Raw genomic sequence first — 15,376 nt, forward strand, 5'->3', positions numbered from 1 at the left:
TGTTCCGATACAGACCAATAAGCATAAACGAATACATTACAAGTCATATAACAAATATAAACATATGCAGACTTGTAAACAAAACAACTTGATGGTTCATCCATCTCATGCCCTTCCGCCACTACCTGTAATACAATTTAAAACTGAGTGGGTCAGGCTTGGGAGCCTGGTGAGCATATAGGGTTTTCAACCCACAATAAATATCATATTTAATTTTCACCAACCAACAATAACCCAATTACCCATTCCCGTTATTCTCACTTTAATGTCCCTAAAACAACTAACATAAGGGACCTAGTCTAAGAATATTTCATCGGGGCGACAACACATGCTTCGGGGGTACCTCAGCAATATAAGTCAAATAAGGCAACCATGAGGGGGATGGAGTACAGCGAATGAACACCCAAGTTCATTAACACCTACAGGTGGCGAACCTGCTAATGTTTCCACAAGACTGTCTAGAATAGCCAGTGGTCGTCATCTAAACTCCGCTAGATGACTCAATCAAACAACAACGAGGCCTCTCATCTGTTTATTACACACCAACGGTCTACCCATGTTCTACCCAACATATTAGTAGATAAAAATATACATTTGTATACATAGTTTAAAGAAAACCTGTATAGCATACTTTAATCAACACATATATCACATAACAGATGAGGCACACACACACATAACACGTATCTCATAAAGAAATAAGCAGATCTATAAGATAGAAGAGAGTGAATACTCATTCACACATAACACAACCAAATATATACACATATCACGTATTTTTATATAAAATACTTCGTATTATTGTATTAGAAGAAAATAACTACACACTCACACTTATAAACAACAATATAATTAATACACTCGAACCAAACTCGTATTATTATTGTGTTTATGAAAGGTAGTATACACTCACTTGATCAGAAGATGATCGGACAGCACTACGGCTTATAGAAGTAGTATTCCTCAGCAGATCTGGAAGATCTCCTCGAAAATCGAACTTCTCGCGGGCAGAGCTTCGACTCGGGAACTGCACTTCTCGGGATCTTCGGGATCTCGGGACTTGCTTCGGGACTCGGGAATATTACCGGGGCTTCGGGATAGCTTCGACACGAAAAACGATGCAAAAGACTAGAGAGAAGAGAAGAAAATGAACAAGACATAAGGCTGTCTTCGGATTCCTTTATATAGAGGCTGGAGCCTCGGAGTACGCGGGGCGTATTGCCCAAAACGTCATTGCTTACGTATCCGAAGTGCTCGAGTGCGAGTGTCGACATCCCTCGGAGTACGCGGGGCGTACCTCGGATCAGATCGGTGACTCCTTCGGATAATGCTTCCGAATTTTGATTTAAATTTAAATACAAAATGATTACTAAACTTCAGAAATTCATAACTTCTTCATACGAACTCCGTTTTCGACGTTCTTTATATCCTCGGAAAGGTGAGACCACACTCTACAACTTTCGTTTAGACTCCGTCGGCTAATTTTGACTTTATTTTTATTATTTATTTTTAATAGGCCGCGACAGAAAAACTTCGTTATAAATTCATAACTTCTTCGTTTGACGTCCGTTCTCGCCTAACTTTTTATCGCTTCGATACCAACAACGAGACCTTCGATTCTCATTTAGATTGCTTCGGCTAAAAACCGCTCGATCTCAAATCGAGTATTTCAGACTGTATACCGCTAAGCCGGAACTTCGATAAATCATAACTTCCTCATACGAAGTCAGATTTGGGCGTTCTATATATATTCGGAAACCTCGTTTCAACTACTACAACATTAACCAAAGATATTAAGTTTATTTTACACTTAAATTTTGACGCTTATTTTTATTCTTAATTAATCAAACCACATAATTAAGCAATTAAGCACAAAACACATAATACTCAAATAATACAATCTTATTATTTCAAAACGGGTTACAAAGGTTAATCTAGACTATTATATTGCTACAAATGGCAAGTCCGGAAACACAGGCGTTACACAACTTCCTCAAGATCTTGACACCCAACTCTCCCGACTTGTCAATATGTGACTTCATCTCCAATATGTGAGCCCACATAGACTTTGCTTGTCAATAGGGCTTGAGTGACCTTGAACTATTGAAGAACTTGTGAGTTAGGGAGAATAATTGGAGGAGGAGGAGGAAGAGAAGTATAATTTCCATGAACCAACTATTGGATTAGATGTCTAAGCCCATAACTATTATTGGTATGTACTTGACCCAAGAGTAGCATGATCCATTTGGGTTGCATATCATCAGGACAATTTGTTAGGATGGAATTTTGAGAGAAGGTTATTTATGGTTTATTAATATATTATAAGTTATAATATATTAATATGAAATCATATGTTTTAATTAGTATCGATCAAGAATTAATTTGGAATTAATTTAGTGATCAAAAGAGACTAATTAAATCTATGGGGACTAATTATGATAATTAGTTATATTTATATGTGTTGGGCTTATGACCCATGTTGGACCAAGTTTATGTATGGATACATAAAGAGTTGGGCCACATGAACCATGGATCATAAAACCCATGGGTATGGATTATGGGTTATACCCATGACCCTTGGAATCCTACATATAAATAGGTTACTCCATAGCCAAAATCACCACTTCTTTTCTTAGAGAAATATGGAGGTGTTTTGGTGCATGGAATTCTCTCTCAAGAGCCACCTTTGTACTAGGTGTGTTGTGATTCCATTTGAGGCATTTCATACTATTGGTGCTAAGCTCTTAAGGCCAAATACATCAAGACTTCAAGCCACATAAAATGTATGTTTCCCTAACTAGTATATTATATGGTTTATGTCAAATGCATGCTAGTTATAGGTTTAATGCCTTGGAAACCATTTGCATGTATAATTAGTGAAAACATAGATCCAAGGTATTTAGGGTTGTATGTTGTGACATCCCCAATTTCACGGCCAGAAAAGACCGATTTGTTTATGCTTGTTTTTAAACTCAGAGTAATCTTTTAAAGAAAACAGTTGCGAAATTTGTTCCCAAAATATGATAAAGATTTATCAAAGCATTTCTTTAAAGAAATGTATTTTTATTATATAACAAAATCTCGGGATGTCATGTTCCGATACAGACACATAAGCATAAACAGAACTTACATTATTTACACTAAAGATTTACATCTCCTTTAATCTCTCAGTGCAAAGCAGCTTCGTATCGATACCTGTGATACAATTAAACTGAGTGGGTCAGGCTTGGGAGCCTGGTGAGCATATAGGGTTTTCGACCCACAATAATATAATTATTATATTCAACCATTAAACAATCAACCCAATTACCCATCACCATTATCTTCTTTATTTCTTAAGGTTTTACCCTATTAATCAACTATCCTTCCTTAATTCATTCCTAAGGATTGACCTAAGGAATTAGCACAAACTTCCATTTCTACATAAGGCGCATCTGCCAATATTATCCTTTAAGCGCCTCTGCCATGATTACGTCATACACTATGAGGCGCGACTGCCAGGTTTATGACATTCTCTTTTAGGCGCATCTGCCGACATTATCTTATAAGCGCGTCTACCAAGATTATCCTATAAGCGCATCTGCCAAGATTACCCTATAAGCGCATCTACTATTGTTACGACAATCTCTATTTGGCGCGTCTGCCAAGATCACGACATTTACTACTTGGTGCATCTACCGATATTATTCTCAAGCGCATCTGCTAGTTTTATAACATTCCTTAATTGGTGCATCTACCAATATCATTCTTAATCATCTTTCATACCTCATCAGTTTATCACATACCAACTATCTCATCTACCCATGTTCTACCCAACATATTTGTAGATATAAAATACATATAGAGTTTAACTCATTTAAAAACTATATAAAACATTCATTCCATACTCATCTCAAATAAACAACAATATATAAACACATAGCACGTATTTTTATAACAAATACTTCATATTTATGTGTTAGAAGAAAGTAACCACACACTCTCCCAAACATATACTTAATACATTCAAACAATACTTGTATTATACCCGTGTTTATGAAAGGGACTATACACCCACACGTATAAACAATTTTATATTATACACATAGCACGTATTTTATAGAAAATACTTAATATTTATGTGTTAGAAGAAAGTAACTACACACCACTTGATCAGAAGATGATCGGACAGCACTACGGCTTGTAGAAGTAGTATCTCTCCGCAGATCTGGAAGATCTTCACAAAAATCGAACTTCTCGCGGGCAGAGCTTCGGCTCGGGAATCACGCTCTTCGGGATTCTTGGGGCTTCGGATCTTGCTTCGGGACTCGGGAATGATACCGGGGCTTCGGGGTACTTTTGGCACGCAAATCGAGGTAAAACGGGAGAGAGAAGAGAGAAAACAGCAACCCTAAACGCCTGGCCCTTCAAATCTATTTATAGGGCAAATTTGGCCCTTGCCACGTCGTGGCAACCTTTTTCCACGTCGTGGGCTTGGTCTTCATTGCATGCGTCATCCCAAGTTGCATCTGGGGGCCTCCTGGAGGTGTCAGGAGACTTGCCACGTCGTGGCACTGCTTGCCACGTCGTGGTCTCTGACAGTTTTGGGGTTTCGCGCCCCGAACTTCAGAAATTCATAACTTTCGCATACGAACTCAGTTTTCGACGTTCTTTATATCGACGTGAAGGTGAGATTATGATCTACAACTCTCGTTTAGACTCCATTGGCTAATTTTGACTTTATTTTTAATATATTATAAGTATATTACTTATATATTATCTTTAGTAGGCCGGGACAGGAAAACTCCGTTATAAACTCATAACTCCTTCATCCGAACTCCGTTTTCGTCTGTCTTTTTATCGTTGGACTACTATCGAAGAAATATTCGACTCTCGTTTAGATCACTAAGGATAGATATCTATCTACCTTAAGTTTACTATTTACGTCGCGCTGGGTCGCGCTAGGTCGTGCCAGTTTTGTCGCGAAACTTCGACAGGTCACAACTTCTTCGTTATAACTCGGATTTCGGCGTTCTTTATATGCACGGAAACCTTGTGACATATACTAAAACTTGGTTAAGATTAATCCTTCTAAATAATCTTCCATTAAAAAGTCATTTTTGATGCTTATCGTCTCTAAATTGACTAGCCCTAATCTACGGGCGTTACATATGTGCACCATAGGATGTTGTATTATACCAAAACCCAACAGCAACCACGGGCCATCATCTTCATTAGGAAAGCTTGTTCCAAGGGATTTGGGATGATCATAGTTGTCTGAACCAGACATCTTCAATGGGAGAAATTCAAGTTAGTTGATTTAAGTTCTTAATATAACACCCAATATGAAATATTAAGGCTAGGACCCAACACAATATTTTATAACTTAGAAGAGGGATGTCATAATCCAAGCTATAAAATATTTGAAGGTAGGCGAATGACGATTCACCAATTTCCACCATGAAAAACGAAATAGGCATTAGGTATTAATTGGATTGAAACTCCTAGATCTTTTGAGATTCATTGAACTTTTCAATGACATGTTTAAATCTCAATTGTGACCTCTCAAGTTTGTGACTGGGATGCCGAGGATCACAAACAAGGTGTGAATAACCATGAAAATTAACTTGGTACTCTTAATGTTTATCACCTAATGGATGTGCCGGTTAACCATACGTGCTCCACCGATCTATGATAAACCTTAAGCCACCATTTGCCAACCTTGTTAAATCCAAGTTAGTATGCCGGTTAACCACACGCGCTCCACTAACGACTTAAGCAAGGTGCAAAGTGTAATTTCATGGGTTAGCACCAAATTCACATTTTCCTAAAGTAACTAAGATTGGGAATTTATAAAAGGTTTAGTTACTTTATATTTATCATTATAGTTATAATGAGAATTATAGTCCTTGTCCTACCCGTTCTACTGACGACCCTCCACCAGTCAAGGAAGCGGTGGGTGAGAGTGGACACCCATTAAACTGCCATTTTATAAGCAGTAACCTTATACCCCCTTATAGACCGGCTTCGTTGATGAGGCCTACTAATGGTAAGACTGACTTGGTCTTATACATACATACATACATACATATATATATATATATATATATATATTATTAACTCATAATACAATAAAGTGTAAGGGTTGAATTTTAACTTTTATAACTCTAGGGTTTGGAATTAAAGTGTGTGTGATACTTTACAAATTCCAAAAATTGAGGGCAATTTTTGAAACTATTAAAAAAAAATTCATTTCTGTAACATATGAATTTAATATGGCTTTTAATGGCAAGACTCTTGGACATCCATAACTTGAGGACAAGTTATGGAGCTCATAAAACAATTTATGGGAAAAGACTTTTCAAGTTCATAACCTAAGACTCTTTAATAATTCTTTTAAAGAAAAAACTTTTGGTTTTCCACAACTTGAGTACAAGTTATGGAATCCATTAAAGGCCATTTAGATCATCAAATAAACAAACAAATATGTCAAGGTAAACTATGATCTAGATTAAACTCATATGAACAAGACAATTCAAATCAAACAATTTTCATGTAATTAGCCTAACAATTAAACTAATAAAAAACATGAATCTATTGACAATTATCTTTTGAATTGGATTAGAATGATCATTACCACATCAAAAACATGTTTATAAGTTCAAAAACAGCTTAGGGTAATGATTCTAGTCCAATTCCATCCTTAAAACTCGAAAATATGCTGTCTGGGGGTCCAACTCGTCGAGTGCATGAACCAACTCGACGAGTTGGATGGTTTTAGGCACTTTTTAGGCATGGACTCGTCGAGTCACTCCCTGGACTCATCGATTCAGCTGTCCAGACAACAAAAAAACTTTGATTTTCAGCCTTAAAAAGCAGATAACATCAAGTATAATTGAAAACAACCCTAGGCTCTGATACCACTGATGGGTTTTGAGCATTCTAACACTCCTATGGTGTACATGCAACTCTAAAAACCTTGGATCTATTTTTTCTCTATTATACATGCACATATTTGATATTCTAAGGTTTTAATCTTAATTAGCATAATGTGAAGCAGCTATACTACAAAAGCCTAGTTAGATGACATACCTTTTGATGGAGCTTGAAGTCTTGAACTTTATGAGCTTAGCCCCAATAGTGTGGAAGCCTCAATTGGAATCACAAATCACCAAAAACACATCGGAAAGCTTGAGAGAATAGTAAGCACACTAGAAATTGGCCCACTCTTGTTTACACATACACTAGTGCCATTTCATGTGCCAAAGACCTCTTTATATAGTATGGTGGATTAGGGTTACATTCATGTAAACCCTAATACCCATGACCTTTCATTTCCATAGGATCCATGGGTTAAAAACTCCATGGACTATCCATGCAAGCTTAGCCCAACCTAAATGAACTTGGCCCATGCTCTATATATAAGAGTCCATATTTAATTAGTTCCTTTTGATCACTAAATTAATTCTAAATTAATTCTTGATCAATACTAATTAAATAATATGATTTCATATTTATATATTACAACTCATAATATATTAATAAACCATGGATATACTATGTGGAAGTGGGAACATATCACCATGGACTTCATCACGAAGTTGCCAAGAACGACGAGGGGTGTGGATGCCATATGGGTTATTGGGGATAGATTAACGAATATTGCCCACTTTATTCCGATCTCCGAGAGCATTTTTGTTGAAAAATTAGCAGATATTTACGTGCGAGAGGTGGTGGTTAGGCACCGTGTGCCAGTGTCAGTAGTCTTTGATCGGGATGTTCGATTTACATCCATATTCTGGAGGAAGTTCCACAAGGAACTAGACACTTAGTTACATTTCAGCACGAGTTATCACCCCCATACAAACGGCCAGAGTGAGAGGACTATTCAAACGCTCGAGGATATGTCGCGGGAATGCGTATAGGATTTTGGAGGGAGTTAGGATACATACCTCCCACTAGCAGAGTTTTTGTATAACAATAGTTATCATGCTAGTATCGACCGACCCCCGTTTGAGAGGTTGTATGGTCGGAGGTGTAGGACCCCTGTTTGCTGGGGTGAGGTAGGGCATCAGGTCATGGGGAGCACCGAGGTAGAGCTCAAGACTAATGAGTTGATTCAACAGGTGCGCGACAGGATGCAAGTTGAACAGAGCCATCAGAAGAGCTATGCAGACCGGCGTCGATCGGATCTCGAGTTCCTGGTGCGAGATTTCGTGTTGTTGAAAGTGTCACCATGGAAGGGTGTCATTAGGTTCCAGAAGAGGGGCAAGTTAGGGCCCCAATATATTGGTTCGTTCAGGATTACCGCCCGGGTGGGCAAGGTAGCTTACCGTTTGGATTTGCTGGATGAGCTTAGCCAGATTCACAACACCTTCCATGTATCTCAGCTTCGGAAGTATGTCACAGACGAGGCCGTAGTTGTTTCTCTGGACGACATTCAGGTGGATGAGAGCCCGAACTACATTGAGAGGTCCGTTGCGATTCTGGATAGGAAGAGTAAGGTCCTTCGTAACAAGGAATTGAAGTTAGTGAAGGTGCAATGGCAGCACCGAAGAGGCTCTGAGTAGACTTGGGAGGCGGAAGTTGAGATGCGAGACCATTACCCGGATTTTTTTGCATCAGCAGACTTTGAGGCCGAAGTCTAGTTCAAGTAGGGGAGATTTGTAACGCTCATTTTAGATATCAATTATTTCTCAAGAATTTATGGTTTTAGACTGGAACTCGATGAGTTGGGGAGCTCTAACTCGTCGAGTAGAAATCATTTTAGACGCGGGACGTAGTGTCTACTCGACGAGTTGGAAGACCTAACTGGACGAGTAGACGCTGTAAAGGAAAACCCTAATTTTTAGGGATTTGGACCCTATTTAAAGAACTTATGGCTCATTTGTAGCCTCCCTTATCATGCTTGCAGTCCAGACAAATCCTAGATCGAGCCTTATACCTTATTGAGTGTGTGAGAGAGATTTGGAGAGTAATTTTGGTGTGGTTGTAAGGGAATTTGGAGCTTGAAGAAGTTGGAGTAAAGAGAGAGAGGCAGTAGATCCGACATCTACTATGTTTTGGCAACCATCTTGAGGTATAAAGTTGCTACCTTGACCACTATTTGCTTAGATCTCATCTTGTGAAAGTATATTGTCACTTTTGGTGCATAATGGTATCATTCTCGGGTTTGAACTTGTCATGAGGATATGGTTTCAGATCTAGACACCTCTAGGCCTCTATAGACATAAAGTTGCCCACTTTATCTAGTCTAGGCCCTTTCCCATGCTCTAAACCTTGTATGAACCTTAGTTTTGAGTATTTTAGCCTCTTAAGGCCTTGCATGCACGTAAAATTGGCAACTTTACGTGGTAACTACACCCTAGGGGGCTGGATTTGTAGTTTGGAGCCTTGGATTCAACTAGATAGGACTGAACATGAAAAGGGCTGAAGGAACTCGACCACTTGATTAGCCAACTCGACGAGTCGGGCAGGGTTTACCCGTTTTCGGGATTTAGAGTGATCTCGGTGAGCTGATTAGAGTTTTCGGTCTCCTGGACACTAAAGGACTCAACGAGTTACTCAGGTAACTCGGCGAGTTAACTCGAGATTTCAGTTTTATTGACTCTGAAGGAAGTCGACGAGTTGCTATATGCGCTTGACGAGTTGGGACAACATAGACTCTTGACCTTGGTTGTTGACTTTGACATTGACCATGGTTGACCAAGTTTGACTTTCAGGGTATTTTAGGGTATTTTGGGATTTTGATAAAGTCAGTCATCTGATGGTTGTAGGTAGTTGAGTTGGAGCTACACGTTGGGACTTATGTTATTAGTTCAACATTCTTGAGAGGTGAGTCTCCTCACCATACCAATGGGTCGAATGCACCAAGGCCGACCCATTATTTGTTATGTGACATGCTAGTTGGTTATGAGATATGTGGTATGCTAGTTATTTGTGATACTTGCATGAAAGACCTCGGGGGGTTCCCGAGGCACTTATGTGTAAGACATTGGAGGGTTTCCAGGACATCATTGGGATAAGACCTCGGGGGGTTCCCGAGGAACCCGGAGTAAGACCCTGGAGGGTTTCCAGGGCATCCTTGGGCTAAGACCTCGGGGGGTTCCCGAGGTACCCAGAGTAAGACCCTGGAGGGTTTCCAGAGCATCCTTGGGCTAAGACCTCGGGGGGTTCCCGAGGCACCCGGAGTAAGACCCTGGAGGGTTTCCAGGGCACCCTTGGGCTAAGACCTCGGGGGGTTCCCGAGGCACCCGGAGTAAGACCCTGGAGGGTTTCCAGGGCATCCGTATATGTTGTATGCTTGGCTTATGTGGTTTATGTAGATATATTGTAACTAATATGGATTATGTGATTATGTGGATTGTGTGGGATATGCTCTGGGGAACTCACTAAGCATTAGCTTACAAGTTGTTGATTGTTTCAGGTACTTTTGATCCTAAGGGCAATGACAAGGTTTGATGAAGTTGCACGCACTCTCTCATTCATTTTTATGGAGACACTCTATGTTGATGTTATGAATTTAAAAAACAATTGTCATTGAGATATTATGGTTTATGGGAATGTTTTGATTATTTTAAAAATGAAAAATTTATTTGGAAAAATTGGGTCGTGACAAATCTGGGACCAAAAACGAAACAAAAACAAAACACAGGAATGGTCCGACTGCAAAAAAAATGTTATTGACCAAACACACAATTTTACCCGAACCATAGGGATGATTTCTATAATTTACTCTTTCATTAATTCTACTTCCATTTTAAATTGCAGGAATTCGCCTAACATTTTTGGTATCTTTAGTTTTCTATTTCAATACTTAAACTTTTGATCCATCTAAAGGAGGAAGACGTCATTTATTCCAAACTCACTCCACTAATTGTCACATTAGCGTCACATCCGATTTTTTCTTTTCTTTCTCTTCGAGCCCTCCTAGCCCATAACATATGGAAACCCTATATTTTCTAATCCGTTCAACCCATTTAATTTTTAATTTTAAAATAAACACAAACTAGTAAGAAAATTATAAATTAATTCATAAAATAAAAAATATATTTAAAAAAACGAAATATTAAGTATATTTGATATTATTATATTTTTGAAAATTAAAGAAGATATATATATATATATATATATATATATATATATATATATATATATATATATATATATATATATTGAATCTTGGGTGTAGAACTTCAATACTAAGGAGGTTTTGTGGTAAATTTTATCATATCTTTTACTTTAAATTTTAAGATCGTGTTTAATATATATGTAAACCATGATAATATTGAATTTCAATAAAAAATAATGCTAATTGTTTTTTCTCTTATAACACCTCGCCATATTACGTCTAACATAGGTATTGCTTCAAACATATGTTCATGTTATGTACTAACAAAGAGATTTAAGTTTAATTAAAAACTTTAATGGTAATTCAGATATTTTGACTTCTATCATTAATGTCGAATCATATATCTTTTCACAATTGATTTATATTAAGAATCAACAATTCATGACTATTGGTTTCAAGCAGCAATAGTGGTAGCCAGAATAAAACGAATTAACAAAGCACAGGAGATAAATAATACATTTAAGGATTAAGTATTCATATTTATTAAAGATATAATATGTATATCGAACGATCCAGTGGCGTAGGGCCGGGGGGCCCTGGCCATCCCGGTTTTTTCCTTACTAATACCAGTTGTATACATGTAACAAATCCAAAAAAAAAAAAAATCAATCTCATGGCCCCTGAGGTGTTTAAACTTTATAATATATGTATCCAAGAAAATCAAATAAATGAATAACTCAAACCAGGTTAAAATAGTTAGGAATAAAATCAGTTACTAACAAACAACCAGATATTAAGGAAAGAATTAAAGACGAATCCAAATAAAAAAAATAGGATATTTTGAGCTCTATAAGAATCAAAGATTATTCACTTAATCTTTATAAAAATACAAAACTATGAAAAATTATCTCTCCCACCGGACAAATCTCACTGGTAAATCATATCTTCCTCACCTCTGCTGTTCACCGAACCATAGATCTAAGCCTTGGTGTGAGCTCTGTCTGTTTTTCGCCCTTGCTGCTCACGTCTGTTTCGTTTCTCTATATCCCTTTCACTTTTTTGATTTCTTCCGCTAGTGACCAGTCAATGGGAGATAAACTAAATATGTGAATAGAAAAAAGTCTTCTGACTTTATTTGTTTATATACAGTTTGTTTGTTTGCTTATTCTACTAACTTATCAAAATTGAACACATATACTTTATTTTATTTTATATAACGAAGGTATCTAAGAAATAGTTGAATATAAAATTTAGTATAACCATGTTTATTAAATATGTCCATTTATTTAGTGTTATTTTATTTTATATGAAAGTATATGTTAGATTGTTAGTTAGTTTCATCATTATTGGTTATAATAAATACATTTAGTTTTTTCATAAAACAATTTTAGTATGATCAAAATAATTATATCCAACATTCCATATTTAATAGCCACGTATTCCCTTTTATATATATACTAGGTGTGAGACCCGTGTATTATACGGGTTTATTAAAAATAAAAATTTAATATTACTATATATATATATATATATATATATATATATATATATATATATGAAATATTTTATAATGTAATATTTTATACAACAGAATGTAATATTTTGAAAATTTGCAAAATAAATTAAATCATTTGAAGTATTTATGAAAATTTATTACCAAATTAATAGGATGATTTTATTACCAAATTAATATTACTATATATTTATGAAGTATTTAAGAAAATGAAAATCCCTATTATAAAATGACAAGTAAAAAATAAAATTTCTAAAATTCTCACAAAATGACAAGTGTCAAAATAAAGGAAACCATGACATGTGGCAAAAATAAGCTTCATTTATTAAAGAGGATATATATATATATATATATATATATATATATATATATATATATATATATATATATATAGGTTCAGATTCATTTGAGACCATTCTAATTTTGTGAGACCGTGAGACCAAATCTAAAAATAATTTTAAAATGCAAAATAAATGGAAAAATCCAAAAATTCATTTTTTAAATATTATTTTCGGAACTTGAATTAACTAAAATAAATAAATAAATAAATAAAATAAATAAATAAATAAATAAATAAATAAATAAAAATTCCGTCTTTTTTGAAAAATACGTGAAATATTCTAATAGAATATTACACCGACATATTCTAAAAAATAATTTAAAATGCAGAATAAATGGAAAAATCTAAAAATTCTTTTTTTAAATATTATTTTCGGAACTCGAATTAATTAAAAAAAATTAAAAAAATAAAAAAAATTAAAATACGTGAAATATTCTAATAGAATATTAGACTGTACATATTTTAAAAAATAATTTTAAAACGCAAAATAAATGGAAAAATCCAAAAATTCTTTTTTTAAATATTATTTTCGGAACTTGAATTAACTAAAAAAAATAAAAAAAATAAAAAGATACGTCTCACGGTCTCACAAAATTAAACTGTCTCACATGAACCTAACCCTATATATATATATATATATATATGTGTGTGTGTGTGTGTGTGTGTGTGTATATAGAGAGTATCAAAATCAAAAAAATATAAAGTTAATGGGAATTGAAATAACGAGATAGTACTCCCACTCACCTAATAAAAATCATATAAATCATCTCAACCCGCCAACAAAGGTATCTATCCCTTCGGTACCATTGACACCTATCTTAAGCCCACTTAGGGTACCCTCCTCCCTAATTTATAATTTTCATTGATTAATGTTTTGGTCCTTGTAATTTTTAATTTAGGCTAATCACACTTTTGGTCCTTATATTTTACTTTTTAATTTGCATTAACTATAGTTTTGGTTCTTACTAATCTTTTTATTTATTTATTTATTTATTTTTTTGCATGAAAGTTCATTTTGGAAAAAACTTTGAACAAAAATGATCCTTATAAGTAAGGCAAAATACATAAAAGCACAACCATTTATCTATCAACATTTAGAAAAATTCTTATATTTTGTTTATATGTTGAAAAAATCCATACATTTTTAATTACCTTTTAAATTTATCAAAATATCCGTTTTTTTTTTTCTAGACATAACATTTATCTTGTTTGTTTTTAGGTTGACATGGAAAAACAATGTCACTTATTTTTGCTTGAGTAATGGTCATTAAGTAAGTGATATATTTTTCACATTCTACCTTAGACAAAAGACAACGTCACTTATTTTTGTTTCCATATTAACATAAAAACGAAAAACATAAATGTCATGTGAGAAAACAACCACTAATTTCTTAAAAAAAACTGAATATTTGAGTTAATGTGAAAGGTAATTGAAAATATAAGGGTTTTCTGCATTTTGTCCTTATGACTAACGTCCGTTAGAGAGAGACGCTAAGTCCCCATAAGGATCATTTATGACATTACCTGAAACTTCGCATAAGGTATATTTATGAAGTTTTCAAACTTTGCACACGACCATTTGCAATAATATTTAAAAAGTCTATAAGTTTATTGAACCATGTATTAGTTAGACAAGATTTCACAAATTGTCCTTATGGTTTTGATTTCATCCCCTAAACAATCCTTATGAAACTTTTTGTTGACAAAATTTCACAAATGATCATTTTGCTTTTCAATTTTCCTTAATATATTCCTTATGAAACTTTTTTTTTGCATGGATTATCCATTTGGAGCAAACCTTGCACACAAATGGTCTTTATGACTAAATTTGTTTACATATTCTGTTATGTGTTTGTGAAGTGATAAAAATACCCTTTGTTTTATGCCCACAAATGGTCCTTATAACTCTCTCTCTCTCTCTCTCTCACACACACACACACACACAAATTCGTCCTTACTAGGTACCACCCCATGGATAAAATAGGAGAATTCTCTCTCCTAGGTCACTTTTACAACTCATCCAAGCAGTCAAAGTTCTCTCACAAAGCTCTCTCGATCATCAACGTTTTGTCTCAAGTTCTTCAAGATTTCATCATGCCAAAGGTTCTATACGTCTTAGCTCCTAAATTTAATGTTGTTAAAAGGCACCCATGCTCAATTATCTAACTAAAGTTAGTAATAATTATATATTGTTACATTCTGACAGGTATCCCCCCTTGGAAAAGGTTTGGAAAACCGGCCGTGAACTCACTTGTAATTTACGAAGTCATTGATGTAGGGTAGAAACCGAAATCCAAGACTTCGAGAGGCGCTCAGGGCAATGACACGAGGATCGATGCAAAGAGAGAACGAGTGTGAGGGGTGAGGAAAATGATCCACCGAATCTTGCTATTTATAGCAAGTTTTGGAGTGCGTGTTGCACTTTTGCGCATGAGCCACAGGGGGCTGCCACCTGTCGCCATCTCCTTGTGTC

At 35.4% G+C, this 15,376-nt stretch overlaps 1 protein-coding gene across 1 annotated transcript in view; it reads left to right on the forward strand.

Moving 5' to 3' along the window:
* Positions 1-10,569, forward strand: part of LOC145102137 (putative dolichyl-diphosphooligosaccharide--protein glycosyltransferase subunit 3B) — a 42,844-nt gene extending 32,275 nt beyond the window's left edge. Inside the window, exon 3 of the mRNA XM_079039498.1 lies at positions 10,406-10,569. The gene's annotated coding sequence lies outside the window, so the exon portion shown is untranslated. The remainder of the gene's footprint in view (positions 1-10,405) is intronic.
* Positions 10,570-15,376: the final 4,807 nt, after the last annotated feature.

The sequence above is a fragment of the Lactuca serriola genome, chromosome 4 (assembly GCF_051521515.1).
Source record: "Lactuca serriola cultivar US96UC23 chromosome 4, Lser_US96UC23_V15, whole genome shotgun sequence".
Lineage (NCBI taxonomy): Eukaryota > Viridiplantae > Streptophyta > Magnoliopsida > Asterales > Asteraceae > Lactuca > Lactuca serriola.